This window comes from Perognathus longimembris, chromosome 2 (assembly GCF_023159225.1).
Source record: "Perognathus longimembris pacificus isolate PPM17 chromosome 2, ASM2315922v1, whole genome shotgun sequence".
NCBI lineage: Eukaryota > Metazoa > Chordata > Mammalia > Rodentia > Heteromyidae > Perognathus > Perognathus longimembris.
This window is the reverse complement of record NC_063162.1, coordinates 126,923,600-126,942,271: the sequence shown is the minus strand read 5'-3', so window position 1 is coordinate 126,942,271 and position 18,672 is coordinate 126,923,600. Positions and strand designations below refer to the sequence as shown.

At 37.1% G+C, this 18,672-nt stretch overlaps 1 protein-coding gene across 3 annotated transcripts in view; it reads right to left on the bottom strand.

Moving 5' to 3' along the window:
- Positions 1 to 18,672, bottom strand: part of Met (MET proto-oncogene, receptor tyrosine kinase) — a 112,114-nt gene that overhangs the window by 54,811 nt on the left and 38,631 nt on the right. The window lies entirely within an intron of this gene.

Genomic DNA, 18,672 nt, shown 5'->3' with positions numbered 1-18,672 from the left:
AACTTCTAGTGAAAGGAATTAAAAAATATAGTTCAGTAATACATGGTAATTACGCATTCTTTCAACTTGATGCTGCAGTCTCCCTGTTTTCTGTCTCCCTCTCAGACCAAGGTATTTGTCTTCTCTCTATATTTTTTTTGTCTCCATTGTATAAATTCATGAAGCATTTATGTCTCCATGCCTGGCTGTGAATGCCAGAATTTCTCAAGGCTGAACCAAATGACAACTCCTCCACCAGGCTCTTCATACTCTCTCCTGGCAATCTCTTTCTCTCCTATGATGTCTTCTATTTAGCCAACACACACGTGAGCACGCGCGCGCGCACACACACACACATACAGACACAGGCACAACACACACACACACACACACACACACACGCATATCTGTATTTCCAATTCATGTATCTCAGAGATTTCAGTCTCAACCTGACCAACCTTCTCCCTCCTGATGTTATGACATTACAAATCCATGAAAGGCCCAATTATTCCTTCAGGTGTACAAGACAAAAACTGAACATTATCCCTGATTTCTCCTTGTACCTTAGCCACCATATACAGTCCATCTCCAATTCCCATCTATTTCACTTCCTAAATACCTCCTACTCTACAATCTTCATCACTACTGCCTTCACTTTAGACACCCCCACTCCTTGTACGGACGACTATGATGGCTTCCTATTCAGACTCATCACATCTGCTATCATCCTTGTCAGGTGATTTTTCTCTCCTCTGCAGTAGGACGTTCCCCTCCCCCACCACCCTTACTGCACATTTGATTATGGCCTCTCTACTTAAAACACTTAATACTTGCCATTGTTCTTAGGAAAAAGAAAAGCACTTTGAAGATGGCTGGCTAGACTTCACCTCACCTGATCTCTCTACCCCACTTCTTCTACTCTCTGAGCCTGCTTTCTGTTTTCCAAAAATGCTATTTATGCTCTTATTAAGAGCTGTGGCACATGCTATTTCCTTTTCTTGGATGACTGCTTTCATCTGCACTCACCTTGTGAACTCTCTTATACTTCCTTTAGATGTTGGCTTAATATCTTCCAGGAACCTGCCCTGATGCTAATATAAAGGTCAAATGCATTTTCTATAGTTTTCATGGTATCTTTCATTATATATCACAGACAGCACAACATAGGTTAGCATAGTTATGGTTAAAACTTAATATTTGTTCATGAAGTAATAAGCTATTGGGAAATTTCTCCTGCGATGGCTCTCTGCAATTACAGACTCCTCTTTTACTGCTACATTGGTAGAAGACTAAATATCACACATAGTTTGTAGCTAATAAGTATTAACTGAATGAACATATAAGTGATTACATCCTAGTTTGATGGAGACAAATGTAAATATATTAACAATATTATTTGGATTTTTTATTTTCCTGCAGAAATTGGGGTAGTGTTTATCAGAGACAAATAGAGTGATTTGTCAGGAGGCTAATTATATTAAGGAAAGGAAATCTATCTCTTGGAATGAAAAGAGAAAAAGTTTATTCACATATATTTTTGTATAGAACAAGAAGTCTGGGAAAAATAATAAGTTAGATATTCTCTATTTTCCATTATGCTATAATAATTTAAAAAATTAACATAGTATATCTCAAGCCAATTTACAGTTTAAGAAGAAACCAATTTAGTTCATCTTCTGTACAACAATCTTACCATCTGTCACATGGTGGAATGTGACTTTCATAATTAAAAGCCACAGGAATTTTCCAGTCCATATATCAGCAATTATTTCTTTATTTTGAATGGCTATAAATTAGCAAACTATGAGATGCTAAGACTATTGACTCTTTGTTTTTTGACAGTCCTTGGGCTTGAAGTCGGCCTGAGCACTGTCCCTGGCTTCTTTTTGCTCAAGGCTAGCACTCTACCACTTGAGCCACAGCGCCACTTTTGGCTTTTTCTATATATGTGATGCTGAGGAATCGAACCCAGGGCTTCATGTATACGAGGTGAGCACTTTACCACTAGGCCATATTCCCAGCCCAGACTATTGACTCTTGTTAATGTTTTAGTTCTAAGTATTTATTTTGATGTATTAGTGATGCCAGTTTGCTATTTAATTAGCAGCTTTCTTTGCTGAAGTGCTATGGATTTCTCTGAAGAGCAGCAGATAACAGGGTCATATCAGCAACTCAATAGTAATTGATTAATTGATAATTAAGTTTCCATTGATGATCAGCAGTCCATTTTGCAGAAATATTCCAACCCAAGGGAAACAGCTTAAAGGAGCAAAGACCATTATTAAATCTAAGGCTATCCGAAGTGCTCTGTTGCAGAAGTGGCCACTTTCTTCAGGGCAAGGCTTCCGTGGGAGCTCTACTTCATTTCTTGCTAGTCCCAACACTTTTGCTCTAAGATGAGGAAGTAAACACACATAGAACTATAATGCCTCAAAGCTGACCTAGGGTACAGTACTTCTTGTTGGATTCACAACAAGATAAAATAATTTGCTGTGACATAAAATAATCAAAACAGTTGTTTTAATAATAATTAATATTTATGATATGAAATAAAATGCTATGATATAAAATATTTTCTCTGTGTGAGTTGTCTTTGATCATAAAATATTTGCAGGCTACTATCCAAAAGACAATCTGTCTTATTATCTTTTCTGCATGGTACCTGGCAAACAGGAAATATTTAATAATATTTGTGGAAAAATTAATGTATCTGCAAATGCTAATAGACATTGAGCCTATTTTCTACCTATTTTCCTTGAGAGCTGAATGGGTTGGAAGTCAGATGATGACTAAATGTTGCTCACAGGATCTCCAAGCTTGCAGGAACTCACTGACCTTTTTTTTTTTTTTTTTTTTTTTTTTTTTAACATGGAGACTGACACAACTAAGGGCTCAGCCTCTATGTTCCTCTTCCCATACAGATGAGGCACAAATAACAGGGCTTTGAATCAAAGTCAATGTCATAATTATATTATTCATTTTATGGCATTTTTCTTTGGGAAATACAGAAGTATTCATGTAGTACTTTTTGAAGGACCAATAGGACTGATTATGCCTTTTACTTTCCCATAAAATTCCCAAGTGTGGAGACATTACACAATGTTGGCTAAGGATCTACTGAACTTGTTGATTTAAAAAAAATTGTGCAGTTTGGTGCTAAATAATATAAACTTCATGTCAGGTTCAAGTGGCAATCATAAGACGAGAGGTTGAGATCTTTGACTTTTTTATTTTCTCCACAGCAAGGTCTGCAAAGGAGAATTTGGGAGCACTGCAGGAGAGGGGATTTTCTTCATCTCCTTCAGCTGTGAATCCCAATCTACACAGTGATAGGCCAGGATAGCAAGAACTGCTTTACATATTTCTATGCTTTTTTGAGCTTTTTAATAATATAATCGAATAAGATTAAGTTTTCCATATGGCAACGGTAAAGCTGGCTATCTCTTATTCTGATTCACAGTTTAAGAAACAGTGTTTCTTACTCAGTACATGTGTTTAAAGCTCATTGGTCCAGGGAAGATGGGACAGCCTAGCCTTAATATTCTATATACAGTTGCTGGCGCTCAACTGGAAGAAGAGACATGCACCTGCTACTTATGTGTCCTTCAAAGTCATTAGGCCCTATGATTTAGGCACAATTGAGTATAGCTGGCAGAAAGCAGCTGGAATACAAGCTGCTTTGGGAACTGAAGAACTTTACAGAGAAGGCTTTGGACTAGCAGGAGGGGGGAGCTAGAGTGACTCTCTCTGTACAGTAACAAAGCAATGCAGAAGGAAGAGATAGAGGAGAGAGAGAAAGAGGATAGGGAAGAATCAATGGTGGGAGGAGATGAATCTTTGCTCTCTACATACAGTGTGCTAAGGAACTGAGCCAGGCATTTGCACACACAAGATTCACAGCAATCTGTACTTTTATCACACTCAAGACTCTGTTCACAGGCCTCAGAATGCACTTCTCTCTGCTTGTCAAGCTCAAACATGTTTTGCAAGTGTTTACTATTCTGGAAGATACTCTGAAATTGCACAATTACAAAACGGCCTCAAAATTATCTTATTCTAGGGGCTATGGGTATAATCTAGTGGTTGCCTAGTATGCACAAGGCTAGTCCCAATGTGTGTGTGTGTGTGTGTGTGTGTGTGTGAGAGAGAGAGAGAGAGAGAGAGAGACAGAGAGACAGAGAGACAGAGAGACAGAGACAAAGAGAGACCGAGAGAGAAAGAGGAGAGAAAAAGAGAGGGAGTGAAAGTATACATCTTATACCAACTCCTCATTTTAAGAATGGAATTAATTATTATTTTCTGGATGACAGCTGAGAGATAATTTTGGGATATGCTAATTAGCTTGGCTCATAAATCTAGCTCTCCTTATTGCCTGTTTTAGTTAATGAATATGACCATGCATACATTCAGATTACTCTGAAATTACGGTCATCACTAACAACTCTTTCTCTAACCTTTTCCATTCCAGTTAGTGAATTCCTGCTGAATTCTGGCTGGCTCTGCTCCCAGCAGCCGCAGCCCTTGCATCCACACCAAGCCCTGCATAGCCTGGGATTTCCTCCTTCACTCATAACTTCTGCCTTCTACTATTTCTTCTGCATGAAAGCTGTCATGAGATGTCATTCCTCTTTTCAAAACCATAATTACTTCTCAGAAACCTATAGTAAAAATCTTTTGTCTTTAACTTTTTTCTCCTATGTTGCCCAAGCTGGCCTGAAACTTGCTATATAGCTCAAACCTGCTAGATAGCCTCCAACTTGAGGTTCTTCTGCATCTGCCTCTGCTTTCTGAGCATGTGTGCCACCATACCTAGCCCAGTCTTCTTAGTATAGCATTCAACTGTGCTTCCTTTTACTCTTTTCTCTATGAAGATACAATATGAAGTTGACCATCTAGGACCAAAATAAAACAGAGTGGTTATCCTGACCTTGTCAGATCCCAGTCTTGCATCTTTCCATTACCTTGGCAGCTGTTACTCTACTACCTACTTGTCTCTGACACCCATTTCTTGCTCCGGTAAACTAAATTCTATCTTCCTCAAAAACCTTTCATTATAACACCTTTCAAATGACATAGGCAATGCATTTTGTTGAAAGACAAAGGGAAAATGAATCCAGAATTCACAATCAAGTACCCCTTTTTTCTGAACTGGAGAGTGATATTTTTCTGATAAGATACATGGGAGGCATGTATCAAAGTCAAAGTTCAGCAAAATAAAGCTTCAGGAAGTGGGTACTTGAAAGGGGTGCAGTGGGTTCAAGGAGAAAGCTAAACAAATGAGGAGGAGAAGAATGCAGTCAAGAATCCAATGTATATCTTACAAAATTAAGAGTGAGAGAAGTTGGCTGGGCAGGGATGGGTGAGAAGGTTGAAAGGAGTGACACTGATCTAGGTATATTGTCCTTATGAACTGCTTTGTTAAATGGCAAATCCATTGCACAGCTACTTAAAGATAATAAAAATTTAGAAAGCATTGGCAATATACTCTTTAAACATGAGAAGAACTGGTTTTACAATTGCACACATGTGTGTACGTATAATCTAATTATTCTGCATACATGGAGCATATATCATTATAAAATTATAGAAGAAGGAAGAAAAGGGAAATGAGAAAGTAGAATGAGCTGTTCAAGAACTTCCCCCTCTCTAACTCCTTGATATCCATAGTAGTTCTGAAACATCCTCATGGGGATTCTTAGCTCAAAATAATAATGCCAATGACGTTTATAAAGTCGATTATGGTTTCCAAAGCACACCTTTTCATTTTAGCCTTTCCACAAGTTGAGTTGCATTTGCAGAACCATAATTCTACAGGTGAAGCAACTGGTGTTCAGAGTGTCACATCAGTAGAATTCGAGCTTGAATCCTGGTTGCTGACTTCACAGCCTATATCCTTGCACTGCATCCCACTTCTTTTTTTTTTTTTTTACCAGTCCTGGGGCTTGGACTCAGGGCCTGAGCACTGTCCCTGGCTTCTTTTTGCTCAAGGCTAGCACTCTGCCACTTGAGCCACAGCGCCACTTCTGGCCATTTTCTGTGTATGTGGTGCTGGGAAATTGAACCCAGGGCCTCATGTATAAGAGGCAAGCACTCTTGCCACTAGGCCATATCCCCAGCCCCTGCATCCCACTTCTAATCCCTGGATTTCTTCAGTTTCTCTGTGGCAAACTCACGATCTAGGGGTGCCCTAGGTGCCTGATGGAGTAGAACCGTAACACAGACGGGACAGGATTTGATCTACCCTCATGAGGCTTTGGTGATCTACTTGACGTTAGGCAAGGCACTTAATTTCTCTGAGACTTAGTTTTATTTCAATGATTTAACAATCATTGTTGCCAGCATTTACACTATGTTAGACACTATTTGAAGCACTTTAAAAATATTAATTCATCTAATCACATGACAACAAGCCTAGGAGGACATCAGGCACTAAGTTGTCATGGTGTTTAATCCCAGGGACAGGATCAAATCTAGGGTAGCAGGGATAGACTTCCGCCAAACTAGGTTCTTTATCTGAACATGGGTAAAACGGATTTCTGTTTTCTTCCAGCTCTACATGGAGCCTTTCCAACCTTGTCCTTTGCAATCATCAAACTGCTGTCAAATGAAATCACTGCCTGGACTGTTCAGGCTACCAAATAACTCAACAGTTACTGACCTTCAACAGCCATAGGTACCTTCAAAATCTGAGCAGACTCTAAATTCTATATGAAATGTAAAAAAAATCAGGCTTTTTAGGTTCTAGTCTCTCTCAAAATAATTATATAATTCTGAGAACCAATGACAAATAACCTGCTTTATTTTTTAAAAGTATTTGTTGGTAAACATACTTCCTTAACCCAAAGTCTTACATGCTGTCAGAGTTAGTAATAGGAAACACTGCATAATTTATGAGCCTCCATGCAATACTTTAATTAATTTCATCATCTTTTTTTATACCTTTTCATGAGTACTTGCCAAATATTTTTACCTGACTCAGACATACTCTTTTTTTCATAAAAAGTAAATAGAAGTACTATATACCTTAATATATTTGACTTAAAGTGCTTCTTCTAATTAACACTATGATGTATGCAGCGAATATGCAATTATATTTAATTTAGTGTAATTATGGGTGTGATATATTTAAAATAGTAGTTCTTTTAATCTATAGGATAGATTTAGCTCATCTATAGATAGTTTGAATCAGTCTTGCAGATAAACTTCTTTTTTTGTTGTTGTTTTGTTTCATTTTTAAGATAGGCAAGTACAAAGTAGTTGAGACAGGCCTGAAATTCACTTGGCTTCAAACTCTAGATTCTCAAACTCAACCTTTTCAGAGCTAGGATTACAGGGACATATCATCATCATGTGTAGCTTTGCAGATTAAATTTTTCTTATGTTTTTGAGATAGAGTAAGCACTGTATAAAGTAGGCTGGCCTGAAATTATGTAGCCGAGGTTGGACTCATACTCAAGATCCTGTTGCTTCTATCTCTTTAAGTGCTAGGATTCTAGTATGTACCATCGAGCCTAGCTTGCAGAAAAATTTTCAAGTGTACTATTTTGAAATAACATTGCCAGACTGATCACTGTATCTTTCTGACCGTGACTAAAATTGACAGAAGAATTTAGATAACTATACTTCGTACCAAATCTAGTAATGATTTTCTGGGGAATGTACACTTCAAAATTAGAAGTCCTTCTTTTCGTAGAACTTTTCGTAGAGTTGGTTAAAAACGACTTCAATAATGTCAGGAATTTCATTTAGTTTTCTTCCATACATTCATTCCCAAGTCTCTTCTCTTTTCTCAGTAGGACTGGGAGTGGGGTGGGATGGATCTGGCTGTAAGCAGAGGCACAGGGCTCTGGACTTCAGTGTCTGGTTATGTTTCTTACAAACATAATTAAAATTCCTCAGTCACTCCAAGGTCTAAACTGTTGACACTAAAGCCTGGATTCTCTGTACAGTGCAGAAGGCAGTTTGGAGGTAGAATGGGCTCTTCTCTTCAGGGTCTTTAATGCCTTTGAAAGGGTGGTACAGTCCAGCCTTAACAATCTGACCTCGTTGTTTTGTACTTCGAAGAGAAATCAGTCTGATGTGCTCAGGAAGAGGCATTCTCAATAGTTCTCCACTGACTCCCATTGGTTAAGTAACCCTTGATGCAGTAACCCTGCCATGGTACCTGCCATGCAGTAACCCAGCAACCCTGCTTCAAGCCCACTTGAGACCTCATCTGAAGGATGAGAATTAGCTATGGAGTGAAGCTGAAAGAAGGAAGAGGTAGGAAGAAAGGGCTGCGCACTCAGCCTATAGATCCATGAACACTGCATAACCAGGCCTCTGGCTCAGCACTGGTGATACACAAAGTGATGGATGTGACAACTACTTCCCTCGCAGCCTCATGGTGATTACCTAGATTTATACAGACGTTGAAAATTGTCCTCCCGAGGACCAGGCCAGATCTACAACAGGCTATGCCTTAATAGGCCATTGCTGACATTCTAACACATTGTTTTCTTTTCCAAGTTAATTTACTCTTCTGATATTCTCTTTCACTATGGTGCTCCAGCCACTTATAAGCTTGACTCTCAGCCATTATTATGTTCCTTTTCCTTTGTCATTCATATTCATTCATTGATACATATATGTATATATTTCTATTGAATGAAAAGGAAATCTATTCTTTTGCCTCCTATAATCTAATTTTCCTGATTCTAGAATTTTCTTCCTCAGGCTCACTTTCCTAACTTTCACTGCAATGTACTTCAAATACCTTCCGTCATGGAAATCACCCATCTAATGGAGACCAGCAAGGCTCAGGAGTGACCCTGCCTTTCTAGCTCAGTAGACTTAGGACACATAGATCCCCAAGACTCAGTAATTCATTTGTAAAGTGGAAAACATGCGTCTATATTACAGAATTCTTTAATGCTCAAATTGAGTGGCTCCAATGCCAAAAACATATTAAGTGATATACTTATGGAGACCCCCTAGTAAGTTAAATAGTGCTTCCCTAGTATTTATGTCTATCTGGAACATTAGAATGTGATCTTACTAGGAAAAAAAAAGGCTCATTGATGTGTAATTAGGATTATCTATCTAGGATCTATCCTGGGGAGATCCTTAACTAATTATATACAATGAAATTATCCCAGGTTTAGTGTTGGATCCTAAGACCAGTAACTATTCTCCTTGACAGGACACATGGTGATGCATACAGAAGATGGCCAGAAGATAGAAGCATAGTGTGAAGCTGACACTGTATAAGGAACTCCTGGAACACCAGAGCTAAGAGAGGGAAGGAAGACTAGGTAGGTACTGTATCATTTCAGTCATAACTCCATCCCTTTTTGTTCTCATTACTTTTGAGATAGCGCATTTTTGCCTCCAGGCTGGCTTGAACTACACTCCTTTTTATTGTTATAAATGAGATGACAAGGGCACACTAGTATGTTCAGATTTTCAGTGGTTGAGATGGAGTCTTATGAACATTTTCCCCCTTTGATTAGCTTATAACTTTGATCCCCTAATCTCAGCCTACTTTGAACATGATAGACATGAGAACCTTGCCCAGCTATTGGTTAAGATGGAGTCTTGTGACTGGTTTGTGTGTGTTGGCAATGAAACATGATTCTCCCTATCTCTACAGCATGAGTAGGTAGAATTATAGGTATAAATCATGGGAACTTGGCTAGCATACTTTTTTAAAAGATAAAAATTAGTATAGTGTTTGTGGGCCACATGGTGCTTGTGGCATGTTTTGTTTTTTTCTGTGGCTACTTAACGCTTTAAAAATATACATATCATTCCTACTTGCAGAAACAGACCATAGTTTCCCAACTGTCAAACATGCTTCTGCCTGTACACCATCCTGAAGGCACTGTGCTCATGGGGAGATGAGAGATCAACACACAAAATTCCTCACAAAGCAAAGTATGAAGCACCCAGATGATAGGTAAGTTCTGAAGAAATTGCTCAGATAGAAAATGGGACAAGTTGAGAAAAAGCATAAGATAGTGATACTGACACAGTTGGGATAGGCTCAGGGCAGAGGTGAAAAGTTTTGCCAGCTCTTGACAGAAGCTGTATTAATGAAGAGAACATACTTGGAATAGAATATAATTTTGGGCATATATTTATATACACAAGTGCACACAGACATAAGTGAATATATAATAACCTTCTTCTCAGGAATCACTAGGATTCCAAAGACTTAGAATTCTACACTGACATCAACTTTGGACTTCCAAGTGTTAAAACATTTGCTTCCTTATCATCATTTCCTAAGGTGAATCAGATGTAAAGCAGGCTGAGCCCATGTGGTTTCAGTTAGCAGCCTTCATATTGCACTTCAATCACAGCCAGAGTGACAGTGATTCATAAAGAAAATGGTTCCAACTGAGGCAAATTTTAATGCTGACTGCAAAGAGATTTTTCTGCTTTTCTTTATTTAGTTAACAGAAAGCAAATTTTAATCTCCTTACTCATAAAAAAATAGATATTCTGAAGACACAACATAGGTCATTATGCACTAACTGTCCCCACCCCACAATGTTTCCTGAAGGTGGTAAGAATCATGGCTGGTTTATGAGACTATGAGTGTCAGGCTCAGAAGGAACAGCTGATAAATGTCCAAGCAGTGAAAACCCAAGGAGAGCTACAAGATGGATGAAACGAGAGTCCTTTACGTTTATCCTAGTATACTGTTGAGGACCCATAACTATATTCTAGAGCATCATTAATCCAACTATCAGCCTTTATTCCTCCTTTCCATTTTACCACTTTTGGAACTGTTCTCTCTCTGTTTCGGAGCAGAATTGCTTAGAATAGGCAGAACCTTCCATCTGTGGGCAAGGAAGTCAAGATCCCTGAGGTCTTAATTCTCTTCCTATCACACTGCACTGAGGTCTAGTTTAGGGAGGATTCTCTATTTCAGGGATATATTTGTTGTCTGTGAAATGGCACAGCTGTGAAAGATAATCCTGTGGCCACAGAAAAAGTGGCAATGGTAAGTGTGCTTCCCCCCCTACCTCAAACCTCATTTTTAATTTGAAGACATAGATTGGTGGTCTATAGGGAAAAATCTGTGGATTTAAAATGCAGATTTTCAAGGAGGTCCCTTCCCTTGCTATCAATGCTTGATGTAGTAAATACAGACTATGTTGTCTCAAGGCCTTCTTGGAGGAAATATCCCTCACTTAATCTGAGCTCTATGGAGATGCTTGAGAAAGCTTTGAGGAACAAAGAAGTATTCTATCTAAAGCCTTTTAATGGCTTTAATTCTGTTCTTCTATTTTCAGAAAAACATAAAGCTCTATACTCCTGGTCAATCCACCCTCTCTGCTCCTATATTTTCTTCTCTTTACTTTTTCTTCTAATTGGTTCTATAATTAGTTTTCATTCCAAACTGATAAATGGAGGTGTTTGAGGTGGGGAGGGGGAGCAAGAGGCAATTGGGAATGGAACTTTCCAGTCTTTCCTCAGAGTTAATTTAAATCTTGGAATTCCCCCAAATCTGTAAATTAGTTTTTAGAGATCTGAGAGAATGGAATACTGTCTAATCTAAAGTATAATTTTTACTAATTGACATTTTAACTACACTAGTTAAAATATGGGTTTATTTTTATACATTCACTTATTACTATATTTTTCTTTCTATTACATTGTTTGAAACATCAACTTGTAATTATTCATATTATATATATATATATATATATTGTTCAAGCTATGGTGTTAGATAATGAGATATGGAAATAAAATTTGTAGTCCAAATCTTTTACAAGGCTGGTAATGGAAGTGGTGAATGTATTACTATTGAAAGAAGTAACAGATGTGTAGAAATGACCAAAGAATGCATGTGACATACTTAGCAAAATCTAAAATGGGGGAGGGAGGAGACCTAGAGAATATCTCCTAGAGGAGAGAAAGGTTTCAGACAAATTTTAAAGAATAAAGTATAAACTGGATGAAAAGAGTGCTGAAAGAATCTGAGGCCAACCATGGAATGGGTGTGGGAAGGTAAGGCTGTGTGAGGAAGATTCCTGGACTCTGGGAACCACAAGTCCTGGGTTGGAAGAGGGGGGTCAAGCATCTGGTTTAATGTGCCCCAGCCACCTCATATACATGCTCAGAGCCACTTGTGTATACCTCTCTGTAGTTGTTCAATGGCAAAACCTGTTTTGGTGACAACCTGACATTATCTTGGTGGAGGTCATTTATATGACAGAAATTGGCAAACAGAGAGAGGATGAATTCAGAGAGAGGATGGCAGAATCCATCTAGAGTTTAACGTTTACTATCTTACCACTTTAGGTGAGGGAGAACAGGAATTCATCAGGACCACAGCAAGAAACACATTGAATAATCATAGTAGCAAGGAAGGATTTTACTTCGAAACTATTGATGAGACATTGAAGTATTTTCAGGGATACTGTCACACAAATAGGTTTGTCTTTGAGAAAAATTAATCCAGCAACATTCTGGAGAAATATAGATGGATGAGGACAGAGCCAGGGTAATTTGGCTCTTATTGACATTATTTCTTTAATACACTATAAAAAGAAACCCTCTGACTGTAATAATAACATTTTCTGTTTCTGCTTTATGTGTGTGTATTGTACAAGAAGAGAAGAAATAAAGATTTTTTAAAACTGTGTATTTATCAGGGGGAAACAGGTTTCATTTTGAAAGGGGTATAGAAGAAGATTGTGCTAATGAAGAAGGCTGAGACAGGCTGAATGATTTCTTGGGACTATTAAGTTTCTTGATTAAATAGATGGTGTTCTCATCCATAACAGCAGCTGGATAAGGTGCTTAAGAAAGTCTTAAGTAAGACTAGAGCATGGAATGAGAATGTCAATATGGGTTAATGAATGAGAGAGGTTGTGTAAACTATTACTTAATCCCAGTTGAGGGCTTCCTGAGCCACTGGGGAACTGGGTTGGGATTGGCACACAAAATAAGGCAAGAAGGAAACAGAGCATTAAGCAAACAATTGTTCACTTTAATTTGCAATATGCCTGTAGTTTAGCGTATAAGATGAAAGCCTGGCTAAATGCAAGAAAGGTAAAATGAAGCTATCCATTCACTGGAACAGAGCTTTTATTATATATTAACAGATTTGTTTCTTAACTAGTTTGTGAACCTTCAATACACAAAGCAGTTAAATAAGGCTCTGTGAGTTCCAATAGCTGGTTCTAAGGACCAAGAGAACACAGGGAAAGCCTATTAGTCAATATTTATGAAATTATATTAAGTATGTTATTTCCAAGGAGTTCATAATCCTTTGCTGAGTTGATCTTCATTCAACTGGATTATTACGAGAGTCATAAGGTATCCAATTGCGAGCAGTTTAAACCATGGTCCCCACAGACATCATGATAATCTGGAGGGTTTTTTGATTGTTTGTTTGTTTGTCTTATTAAAGAACTTTTTGTGAGGTATGATGAAATCCTGGTACACTATTTTCATCCTATAATCTATAATTGTGCATGAAATATTGAACTCTAAACCTTCAATGCTAAGATGAACATGTCTTCTGGAACAGAATGTACTAGAAGTACATTAGGAAGGAAGGCATGGGGTCCACTATTAAAATGTTACATGCAGGATGGGAATATGGCCTAGTGGTAAAGTGCTCGCCTCCTATACATGAGGCCCTGGGTTTGATTCCTCAGCACCACATATGTAGAAAAAAGCCAGAAGTGGCGCTGTGGCTCAAGAGGTAGAGTGCTAGCCTTGAGCAAAAAGAAGCCAGGGACAGTGCTCAGGCCCTAAATCCACGCCCCAGGACTGGCAACAAAAACAAAACAAAAATGTTACATGCCCCACCTGAAAACATGCAATTGTTCACATTTTTAAAAACATTTGATTCTAAAACAGAAAACGTTCGAACTAGTACAAACTATCATAATGTGAAACCAATTTTTAAAGTAAGCATATATTTTAATCCTCTTTTTATATACCAAAACATATACCTTGACCTATTAATTTTAATTGTATTTAAAAAGTACTATAGTTACACTTACACTTGCACATTGCTTAGTATTTTATGACTACTGACTCCTCAATATTAAGCCAGTAGCAGAGTTGACCTTGCATATTATATATCCAATATGACTTGAACCAATAGTTTATAACTAATCAGAAAATCAGAGTGAGTTTAGTTGAGAGTAAAAAACATTGCTTATATAGTTTTGGCATTTGTTCTAGATAAACTCAGTATAAATGGTGTTTCCCAAGCTAGAAATATTTTTCAATTTGCCCTTACTAATACAGTTACTGCTCCTTGTTTACCATGATGCTGGAAACACAAACAAGTTTATATTTAGTCCATCATCAGACATTATATCCTATTAAAAATTCCTCTTCACTTAATTCAGTTCCTTAAGCCCAGGATCATCTAATTTGACCTCATGTTCACCTCTATGATTGTACTTCAGAACATTCCCAGAGTCTTGAATCCTCTGTCACTAATGAAAATATGAAGAAAAGTAGTCTTTTCTTCTTTTTTTTTCCCTTGAGATTTTGTGTATCTTTTATATACACTACACTTTTATAAACAATTGGTTGTAGTCACGATTCTGGTTGCTTTACTGGAAAATAAAGTCGTCTACCTATAATTATAGTCTTCAGGAAGAGGCAAGCAGTGACCTCTCACCTGTAGGCACAGAACAAGCTCTGAAGATTAAATGCCTCCTATTCCCTTGGCAAACACCACTTCTTTCTTGGCAAAACAAAAGTAAACACAGTGAATACACACAAAAAGGGTGAACATTTCTTTCTGCACCACTGACATATTTCTACACCTGCATTTCAAATCTTTATAATTTGTGGAGAGGACAAAAACAATATTGTTTATGACCCATTCATAGAAGTAGATTTGAAAAACTTTACCAGGAATTTCTAGCCAAACACTTCCGTGATTCAGATGCTTCCTGTGTAAGTACATAAATTTTTCCTGGAGATTTTTTTTTTAAATAATGAAATAAAATCAGCACTATTTATTGTCTATGATCTATAAAGCATATGCTTAGGTATAAAAAAAAGCATGGCAGAAGGCCTACCCTTTGACAGTTTAAAATCATTTAGATATTTGCATAATGAAATAAATGTAAATGAATATGATTAATGTGAAACAGAAAGACCAATGTGTGTGCAGCTAGAGATGAAGAACTTGCAACAAGATACAGAGCACATACTTGTATATTCAGTTAGTGTTCACGAGGTCCTTGTGAGCCCTCAGAACACTTTGTCTCCCATTTGGCCTCTGAGCCACATGATTATCATGAGAAGGAAATGGACTATAAATGGATCCAATTGTGGAGAGTACACTGTGCAGATACAGAAAGATAATGTGGTTTGGGGCCACCTCCAGCATTACATTCCCTTGATATCTTATGATAGTTATGGTTTTAAAAGGGCTTATTTTGTGTATTCTGAGATTTGTATTATCCTTTCTTGTAGGATTTACAGGTAACAGGACAATCCCTCTACTCCCAAGAGAAACATTCTGACAAAGAGGTTGATGATGTTGACACAGAGGAAAGGAGGAGACAAGGAAGAAAAAAACATGGCCTAGTAGAAGACATACCTATTTCCAAAAAAGCCATTAACTTGATGGTCTACAAGAGGCAGTGATGGTAGGAAATGATGTCCTAGCTTCTACCAACCTACCTATTACTTTCTTTATACTAACAATCACTTAATGGAAGTAAATTAGTTCATTTAGTAATCAGACAAGCAAAGTTTAAACACACTGAGAACTATTTTTATCATGTTTAAAATGTTAAAATTATTAAATTCTCCCACATAATACTACTTCTTGTGAGTTTTTTTCTAAGTGTAAAACAGTAAGTTTTAATGACCATAACCTGTTTTAGAAAGCAAAAGTTAATATAGCAGCTTGTACTTAAAGGGTAAAGTTTATGAAATGGATAATGATTGCTAAAGTGTATCCAATACTTTTTAAATATTTTCCCATGTACTAAACACTTCTAAAATATTAAGCTTTATATATAAGTTAACTCACACCTACTCAAGGCAATGTTTTATGATTAAGCTACCAAATTTAGGTATTGCTTCTCATTTGTATTCACAATCTTTCTTTCCCTAACAGTATGTAAATTATCGTGATGCTATTTGTTTATCCATGGGGCTCCTGTCATTTTCAATATTCCATCTGCTTCATAAAGATAAGTAACATCCATGCTTTGTTGGTTTGCCATTGTCATATGAGTAGGGTTAAATACTCAATAAATAGCTGTTGAGTTTCTTGTTGGATCTTGCTTGCATGAATTAATCCTTTCATCTGTCTCTTGCTGAAAACAATGATTACAAGGTAGTTGGTCATTTTATGCACTAAATAAAATGGCTAGGCTTCTAGCACTTAGCTTAAACTAATAAGATGAAAGAACAAATCTGTAATGTAATTAGTTAAAAATAAATGGAAAATATTGCACATTTTATTGTTAAGATAATTTTTAGAGCTAGTCATTCTTGCTATTGACTGCCATTGCATTAGTGTTTGTAATCTGTTTAGTGCATTAGCACTAAATACTATTGATTCACTCAGAGCTACCAGAACAATTTAATTTACATTTTCCCCTTTCCTGACTACCACATGTCACCTATAGTTTTATTAGCAGGTGGATTCCAAGATACCAAGTGTTAATCAGATATTTTAAATTTAAAAAAATAACAAGAAAATTAAATATATAGATTTACACTTTTCTGGCACTCAGGCATAAATTCTAGGTAACTGTAAAAAAAATCTGTATTTTGAGATGACAACAGAGAAAACTTAATTTTCTTAAATATCAGTCCTTCAAAAAGAATGCTTTTAAAAATTATTTTATCTTTAAGTAGTTGTACATAGGAATTGCCCTTCCACAAATCAATTTATGAGTACCATGCACCTTGATTGATGGCAGCCTTTTCAACATTTTCACTCATCCCTCCCAATCCCCTCCCCTTTCATTTTTCTGTTTTGTAAGGTATACATTGAATTTTGACTTCATTCTCCTCACCATTTTTTTTTAAATCAAACTGACCTTAATTCATTCATTTATCTAGGGTACAACTTGAAGAAACATCTACCATTTCAATGTCTTTGGACTGATGAGTGTTTTGCTGATTTATGCAAAACAAGAAAATTGAAATCAGATATTAGACTAAATTCACAATGTATCTTTCTGTGTTATACTGTTCCTAAACCATCCTCCCTAGGTGTAAGCATGAGGAATGGTTAAAACAAACCTTATCTTATACTATTATGTATTTTTAGACAGTTTCTTCTTAAAAAAAGGACTGGGGACCATTAATAAACTCTCTTTGGATAGATACACTATCCACTTTGTCATGAGCCTAGTTTTGGAGTGAGGTGCAATAAAATGCTTCTTTAAGGCATACCTTGGCTTTTAGAATAAGAAGTCAACATTGCTCAGCGAGTAATTGATATGCAAATGTGCCTGCCTGGAACATTTTAGATAGGAAAAATATATAATTAGCAGATTGGAATGAATCCAGGATTTTAGAATCACTTAACAACACGCCCCCCCCCCCCCAACAAAAAATTCAACGGAGTTTAAATGACAAGAGTAGTTAAGCCTTGGGTTTCATTCATTTCCTTGATAAATGAAAACTTCACAGCCTGTATTGGATAGTGGAGAAGTGACTTATGGCACGTATCTGGGCACTTAGTCATTTGGGACTCCATGTGCCCAATGAGTCATTATCTGTGCCATTGCATGAATAAGAAACTGCAGAAATTCCTTGTGGGTTGCCTATCCTTATTTTGACACATTCTCATTTTTCTTGCTTCAGTGAGGAGATTAGAACAGAGGCCACTGATAAGACTTAAGTCTGGAGGAAAGATGTTAACGCCCCAAATCTGATATATTACTTTGTGCAAAAAATACATTACTACATTATTATCAAAATGTAGGATCCGACAAATCTCTAATCATGGAGTACATCAATGAAAATATGTATCCATGATTAAAGTTTTATTAGCACGTGGGCTTTCCAAAAGTTAACCAAAATGTGTATGCTTTTGTATAAACTCCTTCCTGTTTGCATCAGTTTTACCAGTGAATCTCCATGTAGAAATCAGTAAGTTAAATAAAACATAGGTCATATGGCCCACTTTATTTAATTTTCTTCTTTTTTCCCCCCTTTTGTCAAAGTGAAGTACCAAGGGGTTACAGTTTCATATGTAAGAGAGTGAGTACATTTCTTGGTCAACTTGTTACCTCCTCCCTCATTTTTCCTCCGCCTCCCCTCTCCCCTTTCTCTCTACCCCCATGAGTTGTATAATTGGTTTACACCAAATGGTTTTTGTAAGTACTGCTTTTGGAATGGTTTGCCTTTTTATTCTTTGTCTCTCAATTTTGGTATTCCCTTTCCCTTCCCTAGTTCTAATACACATATATACAGTATCCAGGGTATTCAGATGAGGTACAGTGATAGCGGGGGTAAAACCACAGGAAGGGAATAAGAGAGAAAAAAAAGGTACGATTTCACATGGCATGTTGAAAATAATTACAATAATAATATAATACTTGTTTCCATAACATGGGGTTCATTTCACTTAGTATCATCTTATGTGTTCAAAAGGGCATAGCTATTGGGCTATTGTGATCTTCTGCTATGACTAGCCTAAACATGTACTAATTATTCCCTATGAGGGAGACCATAGATTCCATGTTTCTT